General features: G+C 40.2%; 3 pseudogenes; 2 read left to right on the top strand and 1 right to left on the bottom strand.

The window, feature by feature from the left end:
* Positions 1-255: 255 nt before the first annotated feature.
* On the bottom strand, positions 256-1,052 carry LOC102841814 (annotated as a pseudogene).
* A 5,382-nt stretch (positions 1,053-6,434) lies between these two features.
* LOC102842705 lies at positions 6,435-7,502 on the top strand (annotated as a pseudogene).
* Positions 7,503-7,673: 171 nt separating this feature from the next.
* The window catches only part of LOC102842198, a 107,850-nt pseudogene continuing 107,421 nt past the window's right edge, over positions 7,674-8,102 (top strand).

Below are 8,102 nucleotides of genomic sequence, written 5' to 3' on the forward strand. Positions count from 1 at the left end.
TTCTCCATCCTCTCTTTCCACAGATGTAGCCAATTTGATTCCTATGTAATCCATCTGGTGAGGTCCATAGATAGAGTCATCAATTGTATTGAAAAGAAGTATTTTTAGTAAGTCATTGATCTTTTAGAATTCTAGCATGTGACATCAGGTTTTCTAGCACTAAGTCCATGTATTTCAACTTCTTTTCCTTCCCTTTTAACAATTGTTTTCTCTCACAAATAAGATCTTTCATTTGTCATCATTAAAGTCTGAATTTTAAACAGATTCTGATTGTTGAACTGGTGGCTCACAGCCATCAGCTCGTTCAGTGTTAGCACCTGTCTCATCTCCAGTAGCTTTTCCAGAACTACTGCCTTTTACCATGAAGCTCCATGAGTTATCTCAACTCAAATTTGGGCTCTTCAGCGTTTTCACTTTCCTAACAAACACGTCATGGAGAGGGTAAATAGTCTGGCAAGCCTCCTCTATGTCCTTTCCAATGCTATCTGAAATCAGTTTATTGATCACTTCTTTCAAATCATTTGTCTGCACCTCTTGGGTCATGATTTCCATAATTTTTTTCCAGATTTGACAGACTTGTTGAGTTGAGCATAAGATATCTTCTAAATCTGGTTGTTGCCTTTTTTAGTAAAACCAACACAGAGCAGGCGAAGCAAATGACCATCTGTAGTCTTGACATCAACATGAGCTTCAATCATGGTCTGCCATTTTTTTGACCAGGGAGCACATTTTGTCACCAGTAAGATTCATGCCCTGGAAGTTGGTCAGGCAATTTTGGCCCTGAACATCCTCAGTAATTGGCTTGAATTTTCTAATTGCAGCTTCATCCTTCTGTAAACCAGCAAGGCTCACTTCAAAAACACAGTCCTTGAGCCCATCAGATGCAATTTTGGTTCCTTGAGTCATGTGACTAGTGTTTTCCCAATATTTCTTATATTGAACATAGCTGGTGCCTTCACATCATAGCAATCTGTTACAAAATGGATCAACCACTTTCTTCTTGGCTCCTTTTTGCCTCCTTTTGGAAGGTACTTGTTCTTGCTAACCGTCATGGTGTTGCTCAGAGAGCCAAAAAGCTTTTCCTTCCTTTTTGTTTCCAACTTTTGCATTCCAAATATCAATGCACCTTGAGTACATGTTTGATACATTTCTGATTGTAGCAGTTTGTAGAAGTTTTCATATGAGATACCTAATAAGGAAGACTGAAGAAAAATGGCTACATTTGAATTATACAGTTACCAGAGGATATGGAATAGACCATGGACTGCCAGAAGAACAAACATACCTTTCTTGAAAGAAGTACAGCCAGAATGCTCCTTAGAAGAGAGGGTGGCAAGACTTTGTCTCATGCATTTTGTATATATTATTAGGAGAAATCGGTCCCTGGAGGAAGACATGCTTGTAAAGTAGAGGGTCATCAAAAAAGAGGAAGACCCTTAACAAGATGAAGTGACGCAGTGTCCATAGCAATGGCTCAAACATAGCAATGATTGTGAGGATGGTTTAGGACTGGGTAGTGTTTTGTTCTGTTGTGCATAGAGTCATTGCGAGTTGAAACTGACTCAGTGGACCCGGCAACAGCAGCATTAATTAATCTGAATAATGAAATAAAAAGGACTTGGTTTAGAAAATTTGCAAGTATTCTAGGTGAGAAGAAATATTGTTCTTATTAATGCTATTGAGTCACTTACAACTCAGCAACCCTGTGTAGGGTTTCTGAGGAGCAAGTGGTATATTTGAAATACCAGCCTTGTGGTTAGTAGTCCAGTGCTTATCTTACAGCGACACACCATGATGGAGAAAGCAATAGTAAGAAGATCTGTATACTAGCCTCTGCTCTAAAACTAATTTTGGAAAGCCACATAGATGCTTTTGATTCTTAAGATGAAAATTGATGTGGTAATAAACTAAAGTGGTAAAATTCGGAATAGTATAGAAAGAACTAGTTGATAGATTACAAAAAGATTAGTTTAGTTCAAGTGAAATTAAAGAGAGGAGAATTTCAGTGGTCACTCAGTGAGAAATTAGAAGGTTGAGGAGAATTTGTTACATCTAACTTGGTTTTCAACAGCGATCGAGTTGAGTCTAACTCATAGCTAGCAACCCTCTAGGACAGAGTAGAACTGCTTCTTAGGGTTCCCAAGACTAAATATTTACAGGAGCAAATGGTCCAGTCTTTCTCCAGCAGAGTGCCTGGTGGGTTTGAACCTCGGATTTTGTGGTTAGCAACTCAATTCTTAACCCACGGTTATATGTAAATATCTGAAATTTAAACTCTAGAGAGAAATCCAGTTGCTAAAAGAGGAGTGGGGGGTTTAGTTCTTCGTCCTCTCTCCTTCATAGGAAACTGAAACTCCAGACCCTTAACTTGCTATGGTTTTTTCATCCGTATACCTCTTGCTCTCCCTTTTCTTAGTTAATAGCCAAGAATGACACACACACAGAGACACACTTTCTTTCCTAAATGTTTGCTTTTTCAGATTTCTATCCCTTATCCTCACACTGGAGTCCTGGTGTGGCGCTGTAGGGTAAGCTCTGGATTGCTAACCACAAGATTGGTGATTCAAACCCATCAACAACTCCTTGGAAACCCTATACAGGCACTTGATGGCGCTTTCCAAAAACAGCCCCTCACACTTGCTGTTCCATCTGTTGCCTCAGACTGAATTATAGTCCCCTTCTCCCCCATTCTCTGTATTCTTTTCCCACTAAAAGTAAAAGTATCTTATTATGTGCTGTGGAGTCGGTTCCGACTCATAGTGACCCTGTACAGGGTTTCTGAGGCTGTAAATCTTTACAGGAGCAGAAAGCCTCATCTTTCTCCTGCGGAACAGCTGGTAGTTTGGAACTACTGACCTTGCGGCTCACAGCCTGATTAGTAACCACTACGCTACCAGAGCTCCTTTTCAGTGATATACTAAGCATTAAATAAAGGTTAATGATAATGAACATAGCTAACAGTGAATCACTATGAAAGTGGAAGAAATTATATGAGGAAAAGACACTGTATAACATCTAATATTTTGTCTCTAGATTTCCCTGTAATTGCCTACTTTAGCTTATTAAACAAGAATTTGGAAGAGGGCTTAGTTTAAAACTTGTTCATTGATGAGAAAGAATGGAGAGAAAGTTACCTTGGTATAAATACTTTTTGGTTCCCCATTTTAGTCCTTAATAATCTCATTGGATGATTTACTGGTGGCTCTATATCTCAGAATTAGGTTGATGTCTTTCCCTAGCCATTGTTCTTAGCCGTAAGATGGAAGAGAAAGCAAGCTAAAGTTTATTGAAGACATTCTATGAGTCAAATACCTTACATATAATACCTCACTTAAGAGGAAACAAAAGTTTTTTCTTCATAATCAAGATAATATATGCTCTCGTAGCATAGTGGTTACAAGTCAGGCTATTTATCTCAGTCAGCAGTTTGAAACTACCAGCGGTTCCTCCTGAGAAAGATGAGGCTTTCTACTCCAATAAAGACTTACAGCCTTGGAAACCCTGCACAGGGTCTCTGTGAATCAGAACCGAATCTACAACACATACCCATCACTACGATAGATAAGAGAAGTCCTGGTGTGGCGCTGTGGGCTAATGTGTCAGACTGCAGAGTCATTTGAACTGCAAGGTTGGTGGTTCAAGCTCACCAGCTGCTCCATGGAAACCCTACACAGGGTCGCTATGGGTCAGAATCGACTCAACGGCACTTAACAACAACAACAAGATTAGTATGAAAAGCCTAATGAAAATCAATCCTTTCACCTTCAGTTCTGTCCTTAAGAGGTGATTACTTTTTTAAAAATTGAGATAGTTATAGATTCTCATGTAGTTGTATCACCACGTGTCTGTCAGTTTGAAGTACTGTGGTGGCTTGTGCGATGCTATGATTCTAGAAGCTGTGGCACAGATATTTTAAATACCAGCAGGGTTACCCATGGTAGACAGGTTTCAGCTGAGCTTCCAGACAAAAATAAACTATGAAGAAGTAGAGAAGGATTATTTCCGAACATTTAGTCACTGAAAACCATATGAATAGCAGTGAAACACTGTCAGCATCAGATTATTGAATATTGAAACATGATGAGTAATGCCAGAATATTGTCAGATATAGTGCCAAAAGATGAGCCCCTCAGGTTGGAAGACACTCAAAATGTGACTGGGGAAGAGCTGCCTCCTCAAAGTAGAGTTGAAGAAGATGACGCTAATAGAGCAAAGTCCTCAGGACCTTCATTTGCTGATGGGGCACAACTCAAAATGGAGAGAAACAGCTATATACATCCATTAATGATCAGAACGTGGAATGCACGAAGTATGAATCTAGGAAAATTGGAAGCTGTCAGAAGTGAAATGGAATGCATAAACATTAATATCCTAGGCATTAGTGAGCCCATCATCAAAAAAACATACCAAGATCAGTCATGAAGCACAGTGTTGTCTGTGATAGGGTAATATCCACATACACCTACAAGGAAGAGCAATTAATACCAGTATTACTCAAATTTATGCTCCAGTCACTAAAGCAAGAGATCATGAAATTCTACCAGCTTCTTCAGTCAGAAATTGAATAAACATGCAATCAAGATGTATTGATAATTACTGGTGATTAGAATGCAAAGGTTGGAAACAAAGAAGTGGGATTAGTAGTTGACAATTGTAGCTTTAGTGATAGAAACAATGCTGGAGATGGCATGATAGAATTTTGCAAGACCAATGACTTGTCCATTGCAAATACCTTCTTTTAAACAACATTAAAGATGACTACTATATACATGGAGTTCACCAGGTGGAATACACAGAAATCAAAGAGACTACATCTGTATAAAGAGATGGCAGCAAAGCTCCATATCATCAGCCAAATGAAAGCCAGGGGAAGACTGTGGAACAAACAATCAATTGCTCATGCAAATTCAGGCTGAAGCTGAAGAAAATTAAAACAAGTCCACCAGAGCCAAAGTATGGCCTTGAATATATCCTGCCTGAATTTAGAGATCATCTGAAGAACAGATTTGATGTATTAGACAACTAAAGACCGAATTCCAGAAGAGTTGTGGTATGACATCAAGACATCATAAAGAGAAGCAAAAGGTCATTAAGAAGACAAGAAAAAAGAAAAAGACCAAAATAAATGTCAGAAGAGACTCTGAAACTTGCTCTCCAGCATAGAGATGCTAAAGAAAATGGAAGAAGCGAGGAGGTAAAAGAGCTGAACAGAAAACTTCAAAGGGCAGCTAAAGAGGACAAAGTCAAATATTATAACGAAATGTTCAAAGACCTGTAGGTACAAAACCAAAAGGGAAGAAAACAGCATTTCTCAAGCTGGGGGAACTGAAGAAAAAAATTCAAACCTCAACTTGCGATATTGAAGGATTCTGTGGACAAAATACTGAATGATGCAGAAAGCATCAAAAGAAGATGGAATATACAGAGTCACCGTACCTAAAAGAAATGGTCGATGTTCAACCTCCAAGAGATAGCATACAATTAAAAACCAGTGATCCTGAAGGAAGAAGGCCAACGTGCATTGAAGTCATTAGCAAAGAACAAGGCACCAGGAATAGATAGAATACAAATTGAAAACATTCCACAAACTGCTACAGCACTGGAGGCACTCACTCAACTATGCCAAGAAATGTTGACAACAATTACCTGGCCAAGTGACTGGAAGAAATCTGTATTTGTGCCCATTCCAAAGAGAGATGACCTAATGGAACATTGCAGTCATTGGACAATATCACTGATATATCATTCGAGTAAAATTTTGCTAAAGATAATCCAAAGACAGTCATACATTGACAGCAAACTTCCAGAGGTTCAAGCCAGTTTCAAAAGAGGATGTGCGACAAGGGATATCATTGCTGACTTTAGATTGAACTTGGCTGAAAGCAGAGAATACCAGAAAGCTGTTTACCTGTGCTTTATTGACTATGCGAAGGCTTTCAGTTGTGTGCATCATGACAAACTATGGACAACATTCTGAAGTATTAGTATTCCTGAGCACTTAATTGTGCTCATGAGGAATCTGTACATGGACCAAGAGGCAGTTGTTTGGACAAAGCAAAGGAACACTGAATGGTTTAAAATTAGGAAAGGTGTGCACCATGGTTGTACTCTTTCACCATACTTATTCACCCTGTATGCTGAGCAAACAATCTGAGAAGCTGGATTGTATGAAGGAAAACATGGCATCAGGATTGCAGGAAGACTCATTAATACCTGAGATATGCAGATGATACAACCTTGCTTGCTAAAAGCCAAGAGGACTTCAGATACTTGCTAATGAAGATCAAAGACCATAGCCTTCGATATGGATTGCATCTCAATGTAAAGGAAACAAAAATGTGCACAACTGGACCAATAGACAACATCCACATAAACGGAGACAAAGTTGAAGTTGTCAAAAACTTCATTTTGGGCAGAGGAGAGTGGTTGCCGCCATGATAGAAGAGCAAAAGTGCAAGGGCCCGGAGTTACCCCTTGTCCCAGTCAAACAGCAGCACCCTGACTTGCTATTGGGAGCAGTGGAGTTGGGCCCCCGGAACGGGGCAGCAGCAGGGAGCTTTGCTGCAAGCAGGGCCTCCTAGGTGTTCCTTCTCCTAGCCCCAATCATGCTGCTTTCAGGACATGAAAGAGAAGTATACTGTTGCAGATTTCACCCCAATGGATCCACCTTAGTGTCTGCAGGATTTGATAGACTGATATTGTTGTGGAATGTGTATGGTGACTGTGATCACTATGCTACATTGAAGGGACACAGTGGAGCCGTGATGGAACTACATTATAACACAGACGGCAGCATGCTCTTCTCAGCATCCACAGATAAAACTGTGGCTGTGTGGGATAGTGAGACAGGCGAGAAAGTTAAAAGACTGAAAGGACATACTTCCTTTGTGAATTCCTGTTAATCGGCCAGGAGAGGTCCCCAGCTTGTCTGTACTGGCAGTGAGGATGGTACAGTTAAGCTTTGGGACATCTGTAAGAAAGCAGCCATGCAGACTTTTCAAAACACCTACCAGGTGTTAGCTGTGACCTTCAATGACACAAGTGATCAAATTATTTTTGGTGGCATAGACAATGATATCAAGGTCTGGGACCTGTGTCAAAGCAAGTTCACCTATACCATGAGAGGTCATGCAGATTCAGTGACTGACTTGAGTTTAAGTTCTGAAGGCTCTTATTTCTTGTCCAATGCAATGGACAATACAGTGTGAGTTTGGGATGTCCAGCCATTTGCCCCCAAGGAGAGATGTGTGAAAATCTTTCAAGGAAATGTGCACAATTTTGAAAAGAATCTTCTGAGATGTTCTTGGTCACCTGATGGAAGCAAAATAGCAGCTGGTTCAGCTGACAGGTTTGTGTATGTGTGGGATACCACAAGTAGAAGAATTCTATATAAGCTGTTTGGCCATGCTGGCTCCATCAGTGAAGTAGCTTTCCACCCTGATGAGCCCTTCATTCTCTCAGCATCCAGTGACAAGAGACTGTATATGGGGGAGATTCAATGAAGATATGAATGGAATATTCCAAGGCACTTTGACCTTGAGACCTCAGGCTGTATGAATGACATCAAGTGGTGCCCAGGCCAACATCCTCCCTCCAGATGAAGACCATTACTAGCAAGAAACAGAGGAGACGGTGGCCATATTCATTGACCACATGTATCACATTTGACCAGGATGATTAAGGCAAGCTCCTGTTGTTGTTGTTGTTAAGTGCCGTTGAGTCGGTTCCAACCCATAGCGACCCTGTACAGGGTTTCCGAGGATGTAAATCTTTATGGGAGTAGAAAGCCTCATCTTTCTCCCATGGAGCGGCTGGTAATTTCGAACCGCTGACCTTAAGGTTCGCAGCCCGATTTGTAACCACTACGCTACCAGAGTGGCCTCTAAGAACTACCTGCCAGATTTTAAGGATAGTTTCTTATTTTATTTTTTAAGTAAGTCTTTAAATGAACTGGCATTGGTTTGGTATTTCCTGCTTTCTAAACCAGGTGGAAGACAGAGAATGTGGCTAAAATGTTTTTACCTTTTGGGTTGGTTTTTATTACTTTTTTTTTTTTTTTTAGTGGAGAACTGGCTTGTATGATATTCCTTCCTGTATTTCTG

Source organism: Chrysochloris asiatica, unplaced genomic scaffold (genome assembly GCF_000296735.1).
Source record: "Chrysochloris asiatica unplaced genomic scaffold, ChrAsi1.0 scaffold00036, whole genome shotgun sequence".
NCBI lineage: Eukaryota > Metazoa > Chordata > Mammalia > Afrosoricida > Chrysochloridae > Chrysochloris > Chrysochloris asiatica.